At 34.2% G+C, this 26941-nt stretch overlaps 1 long non-coding RNA gene across 2 annotated transcripts; it reads right to left on the minus strand.

The window, feature by feature from the left end:
• Nucleotides 1-6964: 6964 nt before the first annotated feature.
• LOC107549589 (uncharacterized) lies at nt 6965-23213 on the minus strand. 2 transcript variants are annotated; one of them, XR_001604580.1, is made up of 4 exons: nt 23045-23213; nt 22446-22579; nt 9884-10073; nt 6965-7660 (listed from the first exon to the last, which is right to left on the minus strand). It is a non-coding gene; the product is annotated as an uncharacterized lncRNA (long non-coding RNA). The 2 variants fall into 2 exon arrangements; XR_001604579.1 differs by having other exon boundaries at nt 22446-23213.
• Between the last annotated feature and the right edge of the window lie 3728 nt (nt 23214-26941).

Below are 26941 nucleotides of genomic sequence, written 5' to 3' on the forward strand. Positions count from 1 at the left end.
ATTAATGACCAGATAGCTTTAATCGAACTTTCTATTAACGTTACTGAAAGAAGTGCGTTTAGAACTCGCCAGAGCAGTATCTAAAGTTATAAGAACGGTCCCTGTTAGCTGGGACTTTTTTTGTTTTTGCGTTACACTGAATGCATTAACATCAACCGAGCTCAAAACATCATCTATAATTGTGAAAAACATTTGAAGTCATCTAAAAGCACTGGGACTTTTTGTGATTACAGTAAACAGTTTTGAGCCACTTCAAGTGCAACGAAGCACGCAATTTTGATGTCATTCACAATCCGTGCTTAAAATTCAATCAAATGTTTAGGAAAATTCACATAAGTTGCTTTGGATAAAAGCGTCTGCTAAATGCATAATTGTAAATAATGCAATATCTTGGCAATATGAACTCAATAATCCTTCATGCTTGTAAATACAGTAGCATCAGAAATATTTGGATGCTTAGAAATGACCGTTAAATGGCAAAATATAAAAACGCTAGGATCTTTTCTCTTCACTAGCGTGACTTTTCTTCATCGTGTCTGAAATCTCAGTGAATTTAAATCAGGTGGTGATTTTTAGTGCATGTATAAAGTCAGTTCTCCTCGAGTTCACACAGGTGTGGAGAATCACATTAACTAACTAACTAACTAACTAACCTCAAACAACTACTGGTTTTGTATTTAAAACTTATTGTTGTCAAATGATTTGCTTTAAAAGTGTAATTGTGCATTTTTCTGTACAATAAATGACATCAAATACCCAATCAAATATGTAATGTAGTGACATCCAGACATTTTAAGTATTTCGAGTAACTAGGTGTGAGACACAAAACTGAGGGCCAAACAGCAAAAGTCATGCAGACAAACTGACAATATACAGATTCAAACTGAATAATGTTGGATGTTTCTGATCACAAAATAATATTTAGCATTTTTTCATTTAGCTAGTTTTAATTTAGCCAGTGAACACATTAATTTGGACTGTATTTAGCCATAATAAAAAAAAAGGAGAAAAAAAAGGTATTTTGAAAATTCAGTCATCGCACTCTTTTTATCTAGACTTTGAGGTTTTGCTTTTCTTATAAAAGTATTTGACCACATTTTACATTTAATAAATTGCTGCAATTAACTTCTAGAAAATTCTTGTCCAAACCCTCCATATTTCATTATAAAATATAAAATTAGGTTTTAAGAATAAAATCTACTAAACTAAACTGCATCGCCTCTAAAAAAGTATGGAAATGATTTACTTGTATATTTACTGTAATGTGAATGTGCTATAATTTTAATTAAGATTTAAAAAAAAAGAAAAAAAGATTGTATTATTTGAATTTAAAAGCCACAAAAGATAGACATCAAGTACTTTCAAATAAAGCTATTTTAGAAATAATTGACTATCTAAAAAATATATAAAAACCCTCCATTTACATTCAATTCAAACTGAATAATGTTGGATGTTTCTGATCACAAAATAATATTTAGCATTTTTTCATTTAGCTAGTTTTAATTTAGCCAGTGAACACATTAATTTGGACTGTATTTAGCCATAATAAAAAAAAAGGAGAAAAAAAAGGTATTTTGAAAATTCAGTCATCGCACTCTTTTTATCTAGACTTTGAGGTTTTGCTTTTCTTATAAAAGTATTTGACCACATTTTACATTTAATAAATTGCTGCAATTAACTTCTAGAAAATTCTTGTCCAAACCCTCCATATTTCATTATAAAATATAAAATTAGGTTTTAAGAATAAAATCTACTAAACTAAACTGCATCGCCTCTAAAAAAGTATGGAAATGATTTACTTGTATATTTACTGTAATGTGAATGTGCTATAATTTTAATTAAGATTTTAAAAAAAAAGAAAAAAAGATTGTATTATTTGAATTTAAAAGCCACAAAAGATAGACATCAAGTACTTTCAAATAAAGCTATTTTAGAAATAATTGACTATCTAAAAAAAATATAAAAACCCTCCATTTACATTCAATTCTAAAATATAAAACTAGGCTTGCATTTACTAAACTACAATGATAGCATTGCTTCTAAAAACTATGGAAATTATTTCTTGTATATTTACTGTTATAAAGCTTCTTACACGATTCAAGATCATGTGTTGTCATTTTAATTGAGAGTTTCTAAATAATCATTTTAAATAAATATTTTATTTTTTGAAATTAACAGCCACAACAACCTGTACTCAGATATCATTAAGTATTTTGAAATAAAGTCATTTTAGAAAGAATTGACCTTATAGTAAAAAAAAAATTCATATTACATTCTAAAATACAAAATTAAGCCTTAAAAACTATTTTTACTAAACTAAAACGCAGTCTAGCATTGCTTCTAAAAACGAAATAAATGATTAACTCGTATATTTACTGTAATAATACTTCTTAAGAGAATGTGCTGTAATTTAGGCTATTTTTTAAATAATCATTTTAAATAAATATGTTATTATTAAAATTTAAAAGCACAAAAGTACTTTCTAATTTTAGGAATAATTGACAAAAAACTTTATTTTGTATCTCTATATTGCATTTGCACTCAACAAGCCTGCGATTTTCAATGCAAAACCTTTTTCAGTTTATATTAATAACGCACATTCTTTGACACAATTCCAGACGCATTCAGCTCAAGCAGAGGTCGACTGACTTTTACTTGTGAATGTGATGAACTCTACAATCTGTCCGTCTGAGTGTGGCCTCTCAGAGAAAGCTGCTGCGCGCTCACCTAAAGACAGACAGAGCCGGAGTTAATGGGGGGCTTTGGCCCAATAATCCCCACCCCCAACTTTTTCATTTTCTAAAGGTGGAGCTGTCTGTCTGTCCGTGGGACCGTCTCTCTCTCTTGGGTCTAGACTGAGGGGGGCTGGGTGGATCACGTGCGCCAAGCCCATGACAAAAGCCTCTTTTATGAAGAGCGTATGCAGATAGAGCTGCTGCTTTTGTGCAGCGACCCCAAGCTCGGATGGAGAGAGCAGCAGCAGGAGGAGGAGGAGGAGGAGGGAGAGAGAAAGAGAGAGTTAGATGTAGATGCTCTGAGAGCTCGTGATTGGTGTGAAATTGGTATGTGCACAGAAAAAACAACCTGGCTTGCCACAAAATGATTTAAATGTTCATTAAAGAAAGTTTTTTGGGCTTTAAGTTCGTCTGAAAGATGATTCTCAACTGGTTTTGCATCAGGACCCAAGTACACAAATGTAAAAAATAAAATTGTATTAATATTACCATGATCTTTTTAGAAGCAACAATATGAAAAATTATTAGCATGATAGTTTTTTAATAATACGAGCTCTTGGTCTTGAAGCCCTAATTTTAAAAAATTCAATAAATAAAAAAAATCCACATTCGTCATTGTTATTAATGTTTGTTTTAGCCATAATATAAATTCAAATCATTTTACTTTTTTTTCTACACTTTGATGTATTGCTTAAGTTTTTCTTGTTTTTATTTTCACATTTTGTTTTAATTGTAGTTACATTTTTAGTAAATGCTTTTGTCATTTTTATTAGTTTTTTCCCCTTCTGTTTTTAGCCATTATATAAGAATATAGAAGTCATCACACTCTTTTTCTAGACTTTGAGGTATTGCTTTTTTTCCCATTTTAATTTTAGTTACATTTTTTTAGGGTGTTTTTGTTTGTTTTCATTAGGTTTTGTTTTTTAAAATTTTTATTAGGTTTAATTTCTTTTTATCCCAGTTTTAGTTTTTATTTCCAGTATTTGTAGTGCTTATTTCAGCTCATTTCAAGAATATTTAAATATTTGTACTGGAAAACTAAATAAAAATTCTAAATAAGAAAATTATTTTAGATCTAGTTTTGAAAACGAACTTCATTATTGTGCGTGTGTTTTTGTGATTAGTTAAACATGTTGATAATTCATGTAATTCTCTATACCTGTGTTTACTTTGGCTTCAAACATCCACTAAAAATCACCAAAACACCAGCTGATTGAGCTATTTTTTGAAACTAGTTCGAACTTCATATTTTGTTTTATTTCAGCTATAGTTTTAGTTAACGATAACCGCACTACAACTATTCACGTTATAAAATCATTGACAGCCAGAATCCATTCTGCTTTAAAGAACATTTCAAGTGACAGACGACAAAACAGCAGCACGCCCAATTAACAAAACGTAATTGCAATTTGGCTTGGATGCTAACATAGTTATTGGTCTGAATAAATGTGAATAATTTGTCAGTGCACATTAAAAAATGTGTCCATAATCTTTCTTTTTCAGCTTTATTATCAATTTTTTTTAACATTCATATCGAAACACTTGCATTATGGAATTAAAATAGTTTGCAAATGCAGTTTCATGTCAACTTCAAGGTAATTTTTGGACCTGTGGGCCTTAAATGAACAACATCTTAATTTAAGAATAAGCCGCACTCATGCATTCTCACCCCGCACACGTATGTCAGCACACACACACACACACACACACACACAGCTCATTAAACACACGGGAGCCCCGGCGATGCATGACTGTCTGAGGGTTGATTTGTCTTGTGCCACAGGGAGAAAGAAGCTGGCACAGACCCTCGCCTGCCATCTTACACACAACCGGCACGACGCTGGAGACACAGCAACATCTACACATTCGGGCACTGCAAAATGTCTCAATGTCACCACATTAGACGCAAAATATCAAACTTACAGATTCCTCATCATTCCTGTCCAAAAAAGTCTCAATATCTCAATCAGCTGGTGATTTGGTGATTTTTAGCCAAGCTAAGTAACCAGAGAATTACATTAATTATCAACATGTTTAACTAATCACACACACACACACACACACACACACACAATAATGACTGTGTTCATTTTCTACACTAGATCTAGAATATTTTTCTTATTTAGAATTTTTGTCATTTTCCAGTACAAAAAATCTAAATATTTTTTAATTGAAATTTGTATTTACTTTAGAAGTACAACTACTATTAGGTATTGTTTTCTGAAAAAAAATTAATAAATAAACAAAATTAAGGGATTTCATGCTTAAAAGAAGAAGAAGAAAAAAATCTACCAATAAGGCAAGAAAACTTAATTCAAAGGAAAAACAAATGTATATTTTTTTACACATACTGGCAGATATTTGCCTTGTTTTCAGTAAAAACATTTGTAATTTTTCTTATTTACTTGAGATGCAAAATGACATTTTGTTTCTCAATTTAAGAATGTTTAGATATTTGTACTGGAAAACAAGAAAAAAATACTTCGTACTTAGTGTGCATTTCACACCAGACAAACTTTTTATGTCGAATGATTTGCTTCAAAAGTGTTCTTGTACATCTTTATAATGAATGACTTAAAATAAGGAAATATGTAATGCAATTACTTTTTTTTTTTTTTTTTGCATCTAAATGCATTTGGGGAAAGAAAAAAAGGGTGATTTCACCCTTACATGCATGTGTATGGGTGTGTATTCACCCATACACATGCATGTAAGGGTGAAATAAAAAAAAAACGATTTGTGTGAAAAATCTGTTATATCAATACTTGATATATGGATAATACTTTGATATTTTATTATATAATGCAATGGCATTCAGACATTTTGTGTCTATTTAGTGTCTAAAAAGGCACAGAATAATAAAATGAGAAAGAAAGAGTTTTTTTTTCCCAGGTTGACCTGCAAACTCTAGCGGCTGCAGTGAATGTAAATCACCCGAACTCACTCACACAAACCTGAAATGCTATTCAAATGAGACGGCACTGAAATCACAGAGACAAAACTGTCCCAGAGCAACACAAACACAATGGTAAGACTGTATGACTGGCTCAACGATCCTCAAAAAACATACATACTTTTAATTTTTTTGAAAATGCCTACTTTAGACCATCACATCAATTCCTTAAAGGAATAGTTCACCCAAAAATAAAAATGGCTGAACATTTACTCACTCTCAGGCCATCCAAGATGTGGATGAGTTTGTGTCTTCATCAGATTTGGAGAAATGTAGCATTGCATCACTTCCTCACCAATGGATGTGAATGGGTGCCGTCAGAATGAGAGTCCAAACAGCTGATAATAACATCACAATAATCCACACCACTCCAGTCCATCAGTTAATGTCTTGTGAAGAGAAAAGCTGTGTGTTTGTAAGAAACAAATCCATCCTTAAGCCGTTTTTAACTTCAAACCGATAAAGTCTATAAATAACGCTTCCTCCAGTGAAAAAGTCCATCTCATCTGAATCAGGGGAGAAATCTGCACAGATCAACCACTGTTTACAAGCCAAAATAGCTCTAAACAAGCTGTGTGTTTGTAAGAAACAAATCCATCCTTAAGCCGTTTTTAACTTCAAACCGATAAAGTCTATAAATAACGCTTCCTCCAGTGAAAAAGTCCATCTCATCTGAATCAGGAGAGAAATCTGCACAGATCAACCACTGTTTACAAGCCAAAATAGCTCTAAACAAATGTTAATTGATGGACTGGATTACTTGTGGATTATTGTGATGTTTTTATCAGCTGTTTGGACTCTCATTCCGACGGCACCCATTCACATCCATTAGTGAGCAAATGATGTAATGCAACATTTCTCCAAATCTGATGAAAAATAAACTCATCCACATCTTGGATGGGTGAGTACATTTCAGAAAATGTACATTTTAGGGTGAACTATTCCTTTAAGGATCCTACAGCTTGCTGAATATGGTAAATACACCACATTATGGAAATAAATTGCGCTTTGAAAACGTGTTTATTCCTGCATAATAAACAAAATACCATTTATTTGTATACGTATGCAGGCTGATAAACATAGCTGAAATATAGACATCACCTTGGATTAAACGCATCGATTTGAGCTTTCGTTAAACTCTTTCAGGTGAACGGATTAAAAACGGCCCTGAAGTGCGTCTCATTGTCCGCTGGAGTTAGCTGACCGTCGTCCAGCGTAACCAAGTATTTCAGGTCACTTCACAGGCAGTTTGTCAAACAGCCAAAAGTCCCAGAATGCCTGGCGAAAGCCCAGCTGTGTGCAGCTCTGAGAGTTAACTGTTGCGACCCCTAACGCACCTCTTTCTCCCCATCTCTTTTCCTCCTCTGCCTTCTGTTTGTCTTTCTAAACAACCGTTTCTCCTTCTGTTTGGAAAATCTGAGCCGCTCGGTTCGACACACAACGCGTTTGTTTTGCTCAAACGCCAAACACAGTAAACTAAACCTACAGATCGCCGATATTTCATTCGTTTAATCGCTTAAAAATGTGTCGGAGCGCCGTGACATCACATCGGACACATTCAGAGATTTTTAAGTGGCTTCTTAAAGGAACAGTTCTCCCAAAAAAGTCCTTTAGTCACTCTCATGTTCGTCAAAAACCTGTATGACGTTATTTCATCTTTAGACACAGCTTTTAACGCTTTTATAAGGATTAAAAAACTATAAAGACTACAATACGATCACTTTATTTGAGGACGAGTGTCAAAATGAAGTCGCTATTCCTTGATCCACGGAAACAAATCCCAGCATACAGGGAACAGGTGTGAACTGTTCCTTTAAGCATCTCTTTTAAAGCAGCTCCAGCGTTCATCTGTTAAAGACGTTTGGACCTGTTCTCGAATCCACCTGCTTTATATTTCTCTAGTCTCTGGAGACCCGGCGTTGTCCAGTTCGCTGCTTTCTGTCCGTTCTGCATCTGTCCCACACCTGCAACTCTGATAGCACAAAGAAAAGACAAAACCAGCCCAGTTCACCGCCACGAGAGACTCACATTACACACACATATATATATATATATCTGTTTTCAGTTGAATTTTTTGAAATTTTGCTACATATTAGATTTTGTCATTTTAAAATATTACTATTTAGGTTTAATTTGTTTTATTCATTTACAGTTAATAATTATAGCTTCAGCTTATAAACTTTTTCATTTGCCAATGCAACATTTGTATTGCCTTAGCATAAGTTACAATTTTTCTTTCTTTCTTATTTAATTATTAAATAGTTAATATATTTAACAAAACTCTTTATTATTACTAACATAATAATAATAATAGAATATTGGCACATATTTATAATGATTTTTCTGGCATTATAAAATAAAATACTTTCATATTAACATGATTTTAATGCTGTCTGCTTCATTATTAATTCTTTAAATTCCTTTTTTTGTTACAAGTTTCACTATATAGTTTTTGTTTTAATAGCAACTGAGTTTAATTTAAATTCATCATCACAAAAAATATATACACACACTTTAATATAATAAAATAATGCTTACATATTAAAATAATTAATATCATTTTATTATGAAAAATTATCATAATTTATGATTTGAATAGATTTTTACTGCATTAACTAATTTTAATCTGCTTGGTTCCTCTAACAGAAGAAGGACTGTAAATATAGAATAATTTTAAAATTAAACGTTAATCAATTGAAAAATATTGAGATGTAATTGAATTTATATTGTCCAGCCCTAAATATTACATCTACAAACTCATACAGAAATATTAATACAGATGTCAAACAATTTGCCACTGAAGCTGATTTGAAAATATGATAGAAATAAATAAACTGGAGTAAGACTTTGCATGCGAGTGATTGGCAGCAGCAGGTCTTCTGTTAAAGAGAGTAGCGCCACCTTATGGATCGACTGGAAACGCATCTGATCTCTTGCTGTCAGTAAATCAGTGCTGCACATGTGTTCAAAAATATGTTTGTCTCCAAAAATATAACAGACAAGATTTACTTCAAGACTATCTGCTGGTCTCTGGCAAAACTAAATATAAAAACAGAACTAGATTTATTCATTTTCTGAAAGAAATCCAAGCGTTTGCCCAAAGAAAACTCACTGCTGGAGTGCTGAGGATGGTTGCTAGGGTGTTGCTATATGGTTGCTAGGGTGTTCTGAATGGTTTTTAACATACTGCTTTATTAATAATAGAGTTGCCAATGGAAACCGTTTGGGAATGTTAAGCAAAGTCATTTGGCTTAAAACCAGACATATATACAGAAAAGGCCAAAAGGCCATAATTAAATATGAATAATTCTAAAGTTAATTCTTAATTACAATTTAGATAATACTTTATTAACTGGTCACTGTTGCTTAAAACAGACACAAACATAACAACCAAGCAGCACAAGTCAAACTTAAATTAATCTCAATATTTTCAAGAAGAAAACATATATGTTTTAATATAGTATTATATATTAAAATTACTTTTTACATTAAACACTACAATTTATTTAATATTTATTTAACATAGAAAAAATATATAAAAACTAACATTTTAGTCAATAAAGATCTCTTTTTTATTGTTTTAATAATTTTATTTGATTTATAAAAATAAAATACACTACTTTAGATGTAATTGGTCACTGCTGTCTATGAGAAAAACAATATTTTATATGATTTAATGTAATATTAAATATATTTGATATTTATATTTGAAATTTAAAATGTTACAATGTATTTTTTATTTTAAAATGTAATCATGTAATTTTTTTAAATATTGAAATATGAATAAAGTAATGTTTTAATAATATTAAAGAAATCTCATTTGGGGTTTTTATTTTACAAAAATGAATGCTAAAATACACTACATGTAATTGCTCGCTGTTGCTTTTAGTTTTTTTTTTTTTTTTTTTCATCACGTTTAACCTCTTAGCTAATTAAAATACTGAGTTTAAAGACATTTTGCATAAAGTATGTGAAGCTCATCTCTGGCAAAATGTGAAACACGCACAAAACATAAATAAATAAAAGCCGAAAGCACAAGGAAGCGACCGAAGATCTGAACATCTGCATCAAAATAATGAAGCGAAGTGGGATTAAACTTTAACCAGCGGTTTTCCAGACAGATATTAAACACTGTCGTTGATGGATCAATATCAAAGCGAAGCTGCCATTAGTGTTTCTGGATTCCAGGACTGACCTTGATCTGCGTCCAGGGAAGCGTCCGAAAGGCCAACGAACCAAACGCTGGCTCGCTCTTCATTAAAACACACGGGCACACGGGACGGCAGACAGGTGCTGTCTGGGTCAGGAGGTAAATAAGAGCACGGACCTCAGGCCAGACGCTGGGCCAGTAAATACACACCGCCTTTCATTCACATGCATAGTGTCTGTAACACAAGACACACAGCAGCTGTAGACAGGACAGAGACCCCTCACACACACACACGAGCAGCACTAACAGCTCTGGGGTCAGAGGTCAACCATCAGTAAATCTGAGCTGATCCAAGACATATACAGATACACGATACACAGCAGAGAATGCATGTAAAATACATGGATAAAATACATATATGTGACCCTGGACAACAAAAGCAGTTTTGAAATTGAGATTTATACATCATCTGAAAGCTGAATAAATAAGCTTTTCATTGATGTGTGGTTTGTTAGGATCGGACAATATTTGGTCGAGATACAACTATTTGAAAATCTGGAATCTGAGGGTGCAAAAAAATCTAAATATTGAGAAAATCATCTTTAAAGTTGTCCAAATGAAGTTCTTAGCAATGCATATTACTAATCAAAAATTAAGTTTTGATATATTTACGGTAGGAAATTTACAAAATATCTTCATGGAACATGATCTTTACTTTATATCCTGATGATTTTTGGCATAAAAGAAAAATCGATAATTTTGACTCATACGATGTTTTTTTGGCTGTTGCTACAAATATACCCCAGCGACTTAACACTGCTTTTGTGCTCCAGGGTCACATATTGTATACATTATCATATGCACTTTTCAATGATGTGGAACAAATTGTGCAGCATATATTTCCAAAGATATTTATGTAACAAATATGCTTATTTTATGTCACAAACAAGTATTAGAATTTGTATGTAGGCCATATTTAAAAGTAGTTTGTGACATTTCTGAAATATTGTGACAATATTACTATTAATATTGTAATATGCACAAATCAGAATTTTTTTTATCAGTGAAAACACACACACACACAAACACACACACATATATATATATATTTTTTTATATAGTAACCAAACATAAAAATGCAATGAGCTACATTGTAAATTTATGGTACAAATACGGTCTTTCTGCGTCCAAAAAATATTAGAATTCAATATGTATGTAGGCCATATTTTAAAGTAGTTTGTGACATTTTTATAGCATTCAGAAATACAGTACACAATGCATATATGCAAAAATGTGACAAGTTCATCACTAAAATGCATACATACATATTTTTAATCATTTTTTTTATAGTGTCCATGACAAAAATGCGCATACAATTATTATATGCACATATTTTCCATGCATTACCATCGTTTCATCACAATTTCACCATCCAGTTAGGCACATCAACCATAACTCCTTTAAAAACAGCTGGAAACCTTGGAGTTATGATTGATGATCAGCTTACTTTCTCAGACCACATTGCTAAAACTGCCCGGTCCTGCAGATTTGCTTTATTCAACATCAAGAAGATCAGGCCCTTTCTTTCGGAACATGCTTCACAACTCCTTGTTCAAGCTCTTGTTCTGTCCAGACTGGACGATTGCAATGCTATCTTGGCAGGTCTTCCAGCCACTTCTATCAAACCTTTACGATTAATCCAGAAAGCGGCAGCAAGATGAATTTTTAACGAGCCAAAAAGAACGCACGGTCACACCTCTGTTTATCAATTTGCACTGGCTACCAATAGCTGCTCGCATAAAATTCAAGTCATTGATGTTTGCCTACAAAACCACCACTGCTTTAAATATGTATTATATACACATATTTTACACGTGTTACCTGCTATATATTTGATTTCTTTAAGAGAAACAAGTCAAATGACTTTTAAAGGCAAGATTTCCTAATATTACAGTTGCCGAACTGCTAGAAAAATCAAATCAGACGTGCCAAAAAGCCATCAATCCGTCGTACGTCACTGCTTTCAGAGCCCAGAGCAAAAGCCATCCATCGTTCAGAGCAGAAATCCACATTAATGGCATAAACGTGCAAATGAAGGGCCGACCTGTCGAGATCTCAGCACAGCTCATAATTCACACTAAACCCTGCCACCAAACCTTCAGACCGGCAACAAAAGCACTCGGCGGGGCCAAGACACGACGGTACAGCGGGATGTCATCGCCGCGACTAGACCTCGGTGAAATATCACGGCAGAACGACAGGGAACTGCGTTTCAGTCGAGAAGTGTTGATTTTGTCATACATCACGCCAGAAAAGGGCTGACTGCACGCCATTCGAAACCTACATAACAATCCACTTTACCGGTTATACATTAAAGCCCTCGTTTTAATGCATGTACGTTTCATTTAATCCGTCGATTAATGAAACCCACCTAATTCCTAGTTCATTTTCATTCTCGGATCGAAAGCCCATAAATGCAGTCCAACAATTTACGGCGTACTGTTCGCTATAAATTGATTCCATATGTGAAACGTAATATCTGATGCCCAATAGCCCTCCTATGATGGAAATCTAAACTGCAGGGTTTAATCGAAATGTCTTTTCTCTCATACGCAAGGAGTTATAATGGCTTCTGCAAATCTGCAGCCTTCAATGCTTCCAAATCCCCATCTTACAGTCGTTTCAAGACACTGGAGGCCCTTAAAGTGCATTGCTATCAGTTTCACATTTACACATAATACAACTAATGAATCATCCTATCAAAAATATTTGGTTACACTTTATTTTGACAGTCCACTTTAGACATACTACTAACTATAAGTAACTTTGCAACATACTGGTAAAAAATGTATAGCCTGAAAGCTTTGGATAAAAGCGTCTGCTAAACGCATAAATGATTAAATTAAAATTAATTAATTAACTACATGTCAACTAATTCTCATTCATTTGCAACTACATGTCTACTAACTCACATAGGTTAGGTTTAGGGTTAGATTAAGTTGATATATACTTGCAAAGTTTCTTATAGTCAGTATGTTGTGGACCCATCAAAATAAGGTATTAGAATATATTAAGCAGACAGTCTACTAATACTCTAAAGACTGTTAGTTGACATGTAGTTGCAAAGTTGCTTACTGTTAGTAGAATGTCTAAAGTGGACTATCAAAATAAAGTGTTACCAAATATTTGAATCAATATGTTAAATGCATGATTTGAATGAATCCGTGTATAATTTTATTTGAGCTGGAATTCATGCACAGTCTGAATGAACCGATTCACTATGCGGAACTGCTTAGTGAATCTCACTAGAAAAGGCCAATTCATTTGAAAAAGTGAGGAATTTACGCATAAAAGTGAATCGTATAATAATAATGAATCACTCTGCTAAAAAAATTTTTGAGTTAAAAGCAGCGAAAAACAATCAGATTTATCTACAACAATTTTTATGTATTTTAAATTTAAATTTTAAGCTTTAAAATTTTATTTAATGTATGACTTGGATTCCTGTTAGGGATGCACGATATATCGGCCACCATATCGGTATCGGCCCATATCGGCTCATTTTTTCTGTTATCGGTATCGGCCTGATAAGAAAATTTGGCCGATATCTTAAAGCCGATAAATAATGCATTATTTCCTTCAGAGACACTTCAGATGCGCGCTGTTCGTTTGCAGCCTTTTGTGCAATTGTACATTGTAATATTGTGTTTATTTGATGTATATCTGATTTATCTCATATAGAATGCGTTTGGTTAAGTTAAAAAGAGCGCTTCAGTTTACCGGTGATCATCTTTAGCTCAGCACACGCAGCCCAAACAGCAGTGCACAACATTAATAACTATGATTGGGAATGTCGTGTATATAAAATTCTAATGAGAACATTATTATAATAAAACGTTGGGAATTCTTTGGGTTTAGTTGCCGTGTTTCAGCGCGTTGTTATGGGAAGAGCGCATCCACAACAGGATCACACATTCTGACTATAGCACGCAATAACTGCATAATTTTGTACATATATAAGTTGTAATATTATGTTTATGTTGTATTAATATTAATCTCAGGATGCATTTCCTTGAGTTAAATAAGCTGCCAGCAAAACGCTTCAGTTTACCATGTTCATTCAGCTCTTCAGCTTCAGCACGCACAGCTCAACGGCTGCTATTTAAAACAGTGGTATTAATTTGTTACTTTTTCAAAATCATTGATATATTATTAATAACAACAACCACTTGTATTGTTCTCTTATTATTTTCATCAACAGTATGGTTTAGTAATTAAAATCATTTAATTATTGTCCGTGCAGAGGCTATTCCGTTTTATTGATCTATGGCGCATTCATTTTGATTCTTTACACGTGTAATGATGTCCAGTGACTTGTTTGCATTATTTATGCATTATTTTATTTATTTGTAAGACTTTTTTATGACTAAATTTGGTAATGGGAGAGTAAAAATATTTTTAAAACGTACACCGTTCAAACTAGGCTGCTTATGTTGAAGTGTTTGGGATGTGGCTTTTAATGATGAGACCTTTTTTGTAATCAGGCTCTCAAAAAGTATATAACAATTTGGATATAGATTTATCGGCCAACATATCGGTTATCGGCTTTCAAAAATAAAGAATAATCGGTTATCGGTATCGGCCAAAATTTTCATATCGGTGCATCCCTAATTCCTGTATCGGTTAATTTACATGCAGCGTCTGAATAAACTGATTCACATTCAAGCGATGCTGAAATGTACTAGAAAAGTTAAACAAATTTGAAAGTGCTGAAATTACTCATAATATATTATGAGTAATTTATAACTAATAAAGCACCCGATCAAATAAATATATATATATATATATATACATATATATATATATATATATACACAGGTGCAACTCAATAAATTAGAATGTCGTGGAAAAGTTCATTTATTTCAGTAACTCAACTCAAATTGTGAAACTCGTGTGATTAGCTGATTGGCATGTCACCATATTCTAATTTGTTGAGATAGTGAATTGGTGGGTTTTTGTTAAATGTGAGCCAAAATCATCACAATTAAAAGAACCAAAGACTTAAACTACTTCAGTCTGTGTGCATTGAATTTATTTAATACACGAGTTTCACAATTCGAGTTGAATTACTGAAATAAATGAACTTTTCCACGACATTCTAATTTATTGAGATGCACCTGTATATCCGAGTTGAACAGCAACAAGATTTATCTACAAAAAAAATTTGACAAGTGAGTCTGTGAATCGTTTTATGAATCAAAATTTTATGAATTTAAATGAGTTTTAAATAGGAAAAATATAGAAACTCTTTGGTCCTTTTTGAGCGAGATGCTAACGCTCTAATCAGATTCAATGATCTATGCTAAGCTAAGCTAAACTAAAAGTGCTACCGCCAGACCCGGAGATCGGCTGAATGGATTTGAAAACGGTAAAACTCAACTGTTTAACTCTAGGGGAGTTGGAAAATGAGCCCATTTTCAAAAAAAGTGGAGTGTTCCTTTAAGCGATGCAGAAACTTACTAGAACAGTTCAACTCATTTGAAAAAAAAAGCAGAAATCAGCAACTGTCCAAATCGAAGCCATTCGCTCACAAACACACCTCCATCGAAACCGGGCCGTAACGGTTGATTCTGGGCCGTGATCCATTTAAATTCCCTCTGGCATTTAGCTTATGGAAGCAGCACAGAGAAAAGTCCTCGGCCAAAAGCCTATTGCAGAATAGCTCAGCTTTCATTTCAAAGCCCTGTCTTTAGTGGCTTTTTCCTGATTTAACTTTCTTCTGGCCCATTAAAAGTGTTCATAAAATTAGGTTAGCAAGTGTTTTTGCCATTAGCAGTTAGCTTATAAATAGAAATCTGAACTGCTGGACGGGTTTGGGATTGAAGCTAACCGCTAATAATGTGGCACTATGGGAGAAAAAGAAAAAGATCTCTAAATGATCCCGGAGAAAAATAAAACATAGATGGTGATTAAAATGACATAAAGCAGAGAGTGTAGCATGAAATTAGCCGCTCTATTTTAGCAGGGAGGGCATTAATGTGTTTTGCATCGGGCCTCTGAGGTTGCATGGCATTTTTAGCAGCTAGCAGACGGTTCTCATTTGTCATTCGTAGTTGCATGCATGTGCATGAACAGATACACAATTCTCAGCACATGGAGAAAAATGAGACTATATCTGCAAAATGAAATCATAACAGACACTTCTTAAGATTTTATCCCAAGATAATACATGCTTTTATCTAAAAACTTTGAGTCATTCACACAGACACAGCTAACGTTTTTAGCATCTCGAGCCCTGAACCATGTGATATTAAGCTGATGTGTCAAATTAAAAGTATAGTTAAACTTTAACTTTTACTTAAGTAATGTAAGCTGATTTCATATACAAATCAAAAACACTGGTAATGAAGCTAATGCAACAAATTCATAACCTCTGACAATCAAAAGCTACGAGTCAACTAGGGCTGTACGATTTGGGGATAAAATCAAATTGCGATTTTTCTGATTAGAATGACCATTTTAAAAGCATTTTTTAAATTAAAATTAGCATTTTTTTTTATTTCTAAATAAATAAATTAATAAAATAAAAAACCCAGGTTTGCAGTGCTTGTATAGGGATGCACAATTTGGCCAAAATTGTAATTATTAATCAATATGGCTTTAAAGTAGTAGTAGTAGTAGTAATAATAATAATAATAATAATTATTAAATGAAACTATAAAATTACTGAATAAAAAAATATTACATTTGTATTTTTTTATGTTAAAAATTTTTTATTGCCGTTTTGCTGTGCTTATTTGTAGGGCTGCACAATTTGGTTTAACATTTAATAATTAATAAATAAAATAAACAAGTAATAATTTATTTTAAATATTAATAAAATATATAACAAATGATTATTATTCAATACAAACATAAACATTACTAAATAAAAACAAAATAAAAAAATAATTTAAAAAACATTTAAAAAAAAGAATTTTATTTTGCATTATTTTGCAGCATTTACTGCGAACCAAGTCGCTCTGAGATGTTGCCGCTCACGTGTAAATGAACACAGTGCCGCATTTCACTCCGAAACTCAGTGCGTGCATTGATTTAATTAAATCACAGCTAATCATATTGATTTGCTAATCACACTAAAGCTGGCTGCACACTAGACGATTTTCAAATCTTAACTGATTTGAAATCAATGGGAGACAACAGACATGAAGACAGTTTCAACCAATTTTTAGCCTTATAATCCTCTGAACGCGCACACTAGATAATTCGACCAGACCATGAGACCGCACACTTGTCGATTGTCGGGACAATTTCAAGTGACACGAAATCTCACGGAGACTCGCGAGATCAAACGTGACTAGAGAAGAAAAACAAATAGAATACAATCAACGTTGCAAATTGGGTTTAAAATCTGCCTTAAAATCCTATAGTGTGGCCAGCTTAAGTCATATTGGGCTTCTGGTTTTATTCGGATTAATCTCGCAGGCAGAGTCAAGTGATACATTTTACACTTTACATTTGGCAGACGCTTTTATTCAAAATGACTTTAATTACTATATGGTAAAATCTGTGTGCTATGTGGTAATTGTGTTCTTTTGCATTATATGTTATCAGTTCATGCAGTGCTCTGCTGTTCGAGCAACCAAATGCATGCTGGGAATCAAAAGGAATAAAAGGACTGTTGTTGCTTTTTTCCACCACTGGCACAGACAAAAATGCCTATATTCTGTCTGAAATGGACGCAACCGCAATGGTGCTTTTTACTAAGCACTGCAGTCAGAGATGCATCACTAGCACACCAATCAAAATATCCGTTACCATCCGCGCCCGCTCAAATGCCAGCCAATAGGAAGTCTGCACGCCAGGTCCACGTCCTTGCCGGAGCTGATCACAGGCTCCAGGAACGCCAACAGCAAGGTAATTCATTCTAATTAGGCCGTTTGCCATTCCCGTGTCTGTCCTAACTCGGCCAGCTGCTACCTGAGAATGCTGCTCTTCAATCAAAACCAGTGGCCGACTCTTGTCTTTGACCGCTGGGGAAACCATCAGGGCGACAGGGAAGAGCCCGACTCATGTTCGGCTATAAAACAGCACGGCGGTCGGCGGATGTTTAAATAGCCAAGCATGACTCAACCGAAGGTGCTTAACTGTTGTCTTTGGCCTTCCGGCTTGGTTCTTTTTCTAATAATGGCTAAAGTTTCATGCTTTCGAGCTGTAACAACATGGTACAAGGCAGCACCAATGAATATATTAAGGTCTTTCAAGCTTGATCAGGTGTGTGAATCTCAATTTGACAGAATGTATCCAAACACACAAATCACATGTTGAGTAAACAGAGATATGTGTTCATAATTTGTAGATTTTCTGGAGAGCTCTGTACTGGACTGTACAATTTACAGTTTGTATAGCAAACACATTGGTTCTCTATTGGCATTCATATGTAAAATGTATACATATGTTGGGTAGACAATGGTATACACACTGATATCATCCAAAACATGAATATTTTAAATTCTAATACGAGATCACAAAATAAGAAGCTTATAAAAACAAAGAAAATTCTAAAGGTTTTCAAATTTATGTAACTGCCCTAATATTATATAGCACTTTTTTTGTCCTGGTATTTTTTAATTTATTTAATTTGGATTCTTTTTGAATATAGCCTATACGTTTATGTTAATTTTATGTTTTGTTGTTGTTGTTATTCTGTCTTACATGCTGTACAGCATTGCCTTATTAAAAAAATTAACATTTTGAGTTATGAACAACTTTAGAGGTATGAAATTTCAATAATCACACAAAATACGCAATAATTCAATACGATCTCAAACCAGAACTCTAATTAGAACTTTTTAATAGCAAATGCATTTATATCTATAATAAAAGTCATTTTTATGAGTTTTAATAACTGTCAAAGCTTCACGAGTGAAATAAAAGCAACATGCTGAAATCTCAAATGTGTTTGGATACTAAACCTGCTAGAATGGATGCAATTTTGGCAACGATGGCATTGATGTGCATTTTTGTAAATAAAACATTAACATAAATATTTAATTTACATCGTTTGTTGAAATCCATACGAACCTCAAAGGATTCATAAACATTTGTATGTCTCAGTATTATTTTAGTATTAGCCTAATTATAAACTCTTTAACAGAATTCAATAATATTTTGAATTAGCTTTTGTTTGCATATTTTAAGTGATATGTACTTGTAAATTGTATTCGTTTTTTTATATTTCCTTTTTTTAAACAAATTAGCTTCGCAAAACAAGTACTTATTTAATTTCAGTTAAGGCAACACGTCTAGCTTATTTCATTTAACGAAAAACGATTTGTAATAGTTTTAGTTAACAATAACAGCATTATGTCTCTGAATTTGTTCATAAGTAAGAATTTATGTTGATATTTTACTTTTAAGTCTCTGTCCAAAAAGTAGCCCACTGAACGCATGTGGCTACGAATACTAATGAGATCACGTTGTAAATTCACTTTGTAGGAAGCATAAAGCACAGAGAAAGGACCTCTTCAAACTGTTAAGAGCCCTCAATGAGGTCTAAATCCCGCACAGGACACTTAGGGACAGAGTTCTGACCCAATTCACAACCAAACAGGAAGAAATGGCCGAATCCTAACAAGATTTATTTTCATTTGCTTTCAAGACGCGGCGGAGGCAGGAACTAGCTTTCGCTCGCTGTATCTTTAAAGGACTTGAAGTTTTCTTGGCAGCTCAGGGAAGAACGGCAAGTTCAGCCAAAATAGACAATAAAGCAAAGGGGAGGAACATGCCAAAATGAAGGGGGCAACTAGTTCCAGGGCTTCATTTTTCCTTCATGATTCACGTTGGAAAAGAAAGCACTTCCCTGTCCTCAAATGAACTCTCGCCGCGCTCTGCGACTCTTACAAGGAAGTGCTGGGGGAGGGGACGGCCACGCGCATTTTTGCGCGCTCGCAGAACTGGGTCAACTGCAGACGAGTCAAAAGAAGCAAGAGAGGTAAACAAACTGGCGAAAACTCGCACGTACAGACACTCAGAGTCAATGAAAGAGACTCTTTTCTCCTCAGCTCTCGTGACTATCCAGACTCTCGCTGCAGCTGCGCGTGACTCCACTGTATTCAACAGATCGCGCTCTCGCGGCGGCCTCAAGTTCCCTCCAACTGTCCTGAGGTTCTTCTACTGATTATATGCTTTGTAGAGGAATTAAACTGAAATGTTTTCGACACAAGGGAGATGCCAGATCGCTCACTGCGTGCAACTGTAAAAAAACAACACCCCATAAGAAGCTAACGATGCAAAAGCTTACATTTAGTCACTGCAGTTGTGGTTTTGTGACTTTGGAGCATCATTCATTTTAGTTAGTTTTTTATGCCTTATCTAAATAAAAAAATATGTTCTTTTAAATGCATGCCAAATTAAAGGGAAAATGAAAATTCTCTCATTAATTACTCGCCCTCATGTCGTTCCAAACCCTTAAGGCCTTCGTTCATCTTCGGAACACAAATTAAGATATTTTTGATGAAATCCGAGAGCTCTCGGACCCTCCCATATACAGCAACGCAACTGTAATGTTCCCACGCCCAGAAATGAACAACAGATCAACAAATCTTCTCCTCCAAATCACATATTTCGCCATTATGGAGAGTACCTCTGCACGTAAACAACGCAAGCGCATAGATGCTGCTGATGTAGAAAGCGCATGCGCCTTGTTTACCTGCAGAGGAAAGCACGCACATGCGTCGTGGTACTCTCCATAATGGCGAAATACGTGATTTGGAGGAGATTTGTCGAATCAAGCCGTTATTTTTGTTTCCTTTGCGCACAAAAAGTTCTCGTAGCTTCGTAAAATTGCGGCTGAACTCACATGAATGGTTTTACTGATGTCCTTGCTTCGTTTCTGGGCGTGGGAACATTTGTTGCGTTGCTGTCTAATGGAGGGTCAGAGAGCTCTCGGATTTCATCAAAAATATCTTAATCTGTGTCCCGAAGATGAACGAGGGTCTTACGGGTTTGGAAACGACACGAGGGTGAGTAATGAATGACAGAATTTTCATTTTTGGGTGAACTATCCCTTTAAGATTTAAAGCCACTTATGATTATTCGAAAATGATGATATGGCAAATTCTGATTATTACAAATAACATCTACCACCAATGCACGATCACCGCATTGGACCAAAGCCAGTTACCCAGAATGCTTTAGTGATGCACTAATAGGAGCTTTTACAGCAGCTATATGGCACCACATTGAAACCACAGTGACTAAGACGATATAGATGAGTCAAGCGTGCTGCCAAAACCACCAAACCACAGTCAAAACCCACAAAACTATCACTTTTGCTTGAGTCACTTTCAATAGCTCTGGCGAGCAGAAGCTGTAGTATCTGGCAGAGCACAGGAGATACTTAGATTCGTCAAACTACACGAGAAAGCATATTCCACATGCAGTTAAAACCATACTGTACAAGTTGCATAAATCATTGTCATTTTAATGTTATAAAGTGGTGCTACACCAATTACATTTTTTTTTAGTGTGCAGTTATTAGAATATAGAATAATCGTAGAAGAATGAAATGTGACCACTGCACTTATGACAATGTGACATGATTTTGACGCAATCAAATATTAGTAACTTTTTGAGTTATTATAATTAAATGTGCGTATTGAGCATTAAATGCTACCTTTTCCTTGTAAAGAACATTCTGTGAATCTTCAATAAAAGGACAGTTAGGTGATTACTCATATTAAATACCAGTCTGTACAATATCTGCACAAAATGTGATCATTTTGAACAGACTGAAGTTATTTTACAGATGACAAGTTGCGTTTTAGAAAATTAGACTTAACAGTGTTCTTGTTACTCCACAAATACGGAGTAAAAATGATAAACGACATATAAATGAAATTATTTTGCCATTCTGTAATGTAAAGTTATCTGCTGACAGTCTGTTTAAGGATTCTGCTCTTCTAAAACACACAGACTGCATTACCAAACTACTATTTACAACATGCACACTTACGGTTATTTTAATTAATTATATTCACAGTTTATGCATCACATGGACACTATAAAATTTACACAGGTCTATGGTAAATATAGTATTGTCGATACAGCCACAAAAAGCAATCAGCCAGTAGAGTACTGGTGTAAAAATTGCAGTTTAATAAGTTGGCTCAATTAAAAATCACTGCGGCATCATAGATTTACTTTAGACATTTATAATGTTTACATAAAAATGTGTATTTCCTATTGAAGCTGATTATGGCATATTTACACTTGTATGCTAAAATAGCTTTCCAATCTAAAGCCGTAAGGCTACTGGTGTGTATTTTCATTTGATACATAGTCAAAAAATCCTATAGAACTGTCTAAAGGTATCATAATACGGAAAAATCCTAACGGCATCAAATTTGGAGAAACAAGTTTGTAAAATCATTAAAAAATTTGCTCTTGTTCCACACTGACCTTTTATTTTATGAGGACCACTGTATTCTCATTGTGAACTCCTGAATGTTCTAAAAAATTGCTGAATGGTTCTAAATGATCAGAATACCAGAAAGAATCCCACAGAATTTTTAATGCAGTATTAAACTATAACAGGTACACTCACCTTAAAAACACCAGGAGGTCATTTCAGAGACTTGCAGTACTTCTGTTCAGTGTTTGAGATCCGTCTGCAATCTCTGAACCAGTTCCCTCAGCGTTCCAGTGAACTTCAGGACGTCCTGGTGAAGGATTATTGTGCTGTGGGACAAAGAGAGAGCCGAACCCACGGTAAACTCCGTGAACTCATTTGATCGCATCTGTGCTTTGCGTCTTTGCGCGTCGTGCCGCTTCTTGGATTACGCGCGGTTACGCACTAGATGCTCCGCTTTCCACCATTTTATATACACATGTAAAGAGGGAAAGCAACTTGAGAAGTGTCAAAATCACCGACTGGAATTTCGGAATGTAAATTAAGTTTGTATGCGGAACGATATAACAGCGATTTTGGAACGAGGGACGTTTGGATGTGGATTTACGCGTCTGTTTGTTCCATCAACGCCCATTTCCCCATGCCTGCTGGGGGAGAATCACCGCGTAAAACATGTTTAAGCTTTATTTCGCTCTGCATGTGTCTCAGTTGAGAGGGAATTAGTTTTTTGCAGCTAGAAGTGAGTATAAAGTACTTCATAAAAACTTTGAGCTCACAGATTATTTCAAACTCACCTGCTTCTCTCCGACTAAAAACCTCGACAGTGATTACCGCAGTGAATATTGGGTAACAAACGCTTCAAAAATAACATTGATTTGGAAACGTTAATTTGAGCTTTACAGATCAAAAGTCATGTAGATGCAAATATGTGTATGACGGTATATAAGCATGTTGAAGTTTAATGACATTAGCAAAGTAAATTATCCAGTGCTATATATATAATTTTTTTTAAACGCATGTATTTAAGTTTTTAAAAACTGACATGCGTTACAGGTTTATTTTTTGTTTTGTATGAATCTATGAATTAATTCTAGAGCAGTAGTGTAGGTGTGTATATATAATGTATTAAAAATATTGATATAATGTATTAAATTTTTGATGTGTGTGTATATATATATGTATATGTATATGTAGATGTATATGTGTGTGTGTGTGTGTGTGTGTGTGTACACTACCGTTCAAAAGTTTGGGGTCAGTATATTTTAATTCCTTTTTTTTAAAGAAATTAACTTTTACTCAGCAAGGATGTGTTAATTGTTAAGAAGTGATAGCAAAGATTTATATTGTTAGAAAAGATTTATATTTTGAATAAATGCTGTTCTTTTTAACTTTTTATTCATCAAAGAATCCTGAAAAAAGTATAATTTCCCCAAAAAATATTAAGCAGCACAACTGTTGCCAACATTGATAATTCTAATAATAAATCAGCATATTAGACTGATTTCTGAAGGATTGTGTTACACTTTATACTGGAGTAACGATGATGGAAATTCAGCGCTGCATCACAGAAATAAATTAGATTTGTAAGGATATTAAAATAGTAACCATTATTTTATATTGTAATAACATTTTGCAAGATTACTGTTTTTTTTCTGTATTTTTGATCAAATAAATGCAGCCTTGATGAGCAGAAGAGACTTCCTTAAAAAGACTTACTGATCCCAAACTTTTGAACGGCTGTGTGTGTGTGTGTATGTGTGTATATATACATAAAACATAAATATAAACAGGGAAACATTAATGAACAATTTGTCAAAAAAGATAAATTACCTATTGCAATGATGTTTTATGCAAGTATTTGTATGTTTATATATACAAATACTGTAATAAATGTCAAAATGTGCAAACATTGGTTGTTATTATTATTTTACATTGGCATAAACTGATGTAGACAGGTTATGTATTTAATCATGTTTTTGACTTTTTTGTCTCTCTCTCTGTTTGTATACAGTATATGTGTGACCCTGGACCACAAAACCAGTCATAAGTGTCAATTTTTCAAAATTGAGATTTATACATCACCTTTTGCTTGTTTGTTTGTTATGATAGAACAATATTCGGATGAGATACAACTATTAGAAAATCTGGAATCTGAGGGTGCAAAAAAATCTGAATATTGAGAAAATCATCTTTAAAGTTGTCCAAATGAAGTTCTTAGCAATGCATATTACTAATCAAAAATTACATTTTGATATATTTACAGTAGGAAATTAAAAAAAATATCTTCATGGAACATGATCTTTACTTAATATCCTAATGATCTTTGGCATAAAAGAAAAATCTATAATTTTGTCCCATACAATGTATTTTTGGCTGTTGCTACAAATATACCCCAGCGACTTAACACTGCTTTTGTGCTCCAGAGTCTCACACACACATACATACACACACATATATATATATATATATACTTTATATTTATTCAAATATATATATAATATAAAAACTTGTTTTATTTTGTTCCAGTTTTAAGAACTAACTGTCCCGAACTCTTTTTGTTTTAAATTCCATGCATGCATGTATTTATTCATTCCAGCTGGATGTGTTAATTATCATTTCAGTATCATGTTGACCTGACAGCACAGCTGTGTTTCCAGCACATGGCAGACAGACAGGTGATGTTTCTTGTCTCTCTGATGGCTGTGCACCAAGTAATGTGATCAATCAGAGGTCCTTCAGAAATGCTGCAGTCACAGGTGTGTCACTCATAAACAAACAGGCTGCCCCAGCTCGAGTTCATGGAGGGCGTCTGTCCCGCTGTGAACTCTCACATGCTCCTGGGAGCTTGTACCTGCGCGTGTCTCGCGTGTTTGGAGACAAAGCGGGAGGATCAGCCCTGATGACCCAGAAAGACGCTCAAGGATGTGCCTAATTAGATTAGCCCAGTGTGACGAACGGGAGATGACGTCATGGCTCTGCTGGCCCGAATAAAACTGCTGGAGGTTAATGCTTAAATTGTGTTTGTGCTCTGATCTGGGATCAGATGACATACTGAAGTGTGTTACTTAATCAGAAACTTCATTAGAGAACCAGGGTAAATGATATGCTATAAAAAATGATTTTTCTCTCAATTCTGATTGGATGAGCCACGTTAGAAGCCATTTGTAAAATGCAGATTATTAATAACATCGTTTATTTAGTTATACAATATACAGTGTTAGATCTTCCCTTACTGGTGGCACAAAAATATCACTCATTTAGCCATTTTATAAGGTATGCACAGCAATTTTGCATCATTCTCTATGGCGGCATAAAAATAAAATAATAAATATATTTTAACATTAGAGTATACTTATATTATATTTTATAATGTAAATATTTTTTATGTTTATAAAAGTTTAAATAAATGTAATTACATATTTAAAAACAATATAAAGTTGTATTTTTAACACTTTTTTTCAAATTTTTTAATTTTATTTTATATTTATTCTCCTTGTGGCCGCCTTACAACCGATCTGGGAAACCGATCTTTCTCACTATGCTCTCTCACTCTTTATTTCTTCTCTAAACGTTGGGCTGTCAAGTTTCTCCTTTTATCACACGACCGGTCATCCCAGTATAGATGCAACATCTGTATTTCATCGCCGCCGGAGTAATGATAAACACACTCTCACAGCTGATCCGAAACCCACATCGCACGGATGGAGGTGAGTGCTGGATGTATTACTGTTAAAACACCTCTGAATTGATTTCTTCAGGCCCTGCTGCTTCCCCAGAGAGGCCGGCCCTCGACTCGCTCTGCGGGATTACGGAGGATTTCCAAGGCTGCCTCGTCCTACGCAATCAGATGAAATGTGCAGGCTTGCAGAGACTCGGCAAATGAAACTTCACTAGATCTGTCCGAAGTCACATAGGGTTAAATTGTGTTGGATGAACAGAAGAATGCTCTTTTCTGTCCTGATTGGTCAGTAGTCCATATGACTCTCTACATCTTCTGAAGTCATGAGATGCTTTGTATGAGGAAGAGATCCAAATTTAAGTCATTATTTACTGACATTTTCCAGTGCACACTCTTAAAAATAAAGGTGCTTCAAAAGGTTCTTCAAGCGATGCCATAGAAGAACCATTTTTGGTTCCACAAAGAACCATTCAGTCAAAGGTTCTTTAAAGAACCATCTCTTTCTTACCTTTTTATAATCTGAAGAACCTTATTTCACCACAAAGAACATTTTGTGAAACAGAAAGGTTCTTCAGATGTTAAAGGTTCTTTATGGAACCATTTAGACAAAAAGGTTCTTCTATGGCATCGTGAAGCACCTTTATTTTTAAGAGTGCAGCTGTCAAATCACATTCACACAGATGTTCAGTTCAAATATGACGTGCTAAATTATGAAATGGTGATGGGGAAAAAAATGCATTTGCGTTCACTTGCATAAAAAACTTTGCATTTGCTGGCAAAAATTCCGCAGTCCCCGAGATATGTTTTTTTCGCTCACAAAGCTTTCATGTTCTCCTGAAAAACTTTGCATTTGTTGGCAAAACTTTCACACTCCCTCAAGAAATGTTGCGGTTGCTCACAAAAATTTCGCATTCGCATTTCGAAATGTAGCTTTCGCAAACAAAACTTTCCATTTGCCTGAGACACTTTGCATTTGCTGGTAAAACTTTCACGTTACATCACGAAACATTGA

The sequence above is a fragment of the Sinocyclocheilus grahami genome, unplaced genomic scaffold (genome assembly GCF_001515645.1).
Source record: "Sinocyclocheilus grahami isolate Dianchi unplaced genomic scaffold, SAMN03320097.WGS_v1.1 scaffold376.1, whole genome shotgun sequence".
In the NCBI taxonomy this organism is placed as follows: Eukaryota; Metazoa; Chordata; class Actinopteri; order Cypriniformes; family Cyprinidae; genus Sinocyclocheilus; species Sinocyclocheilus grahami.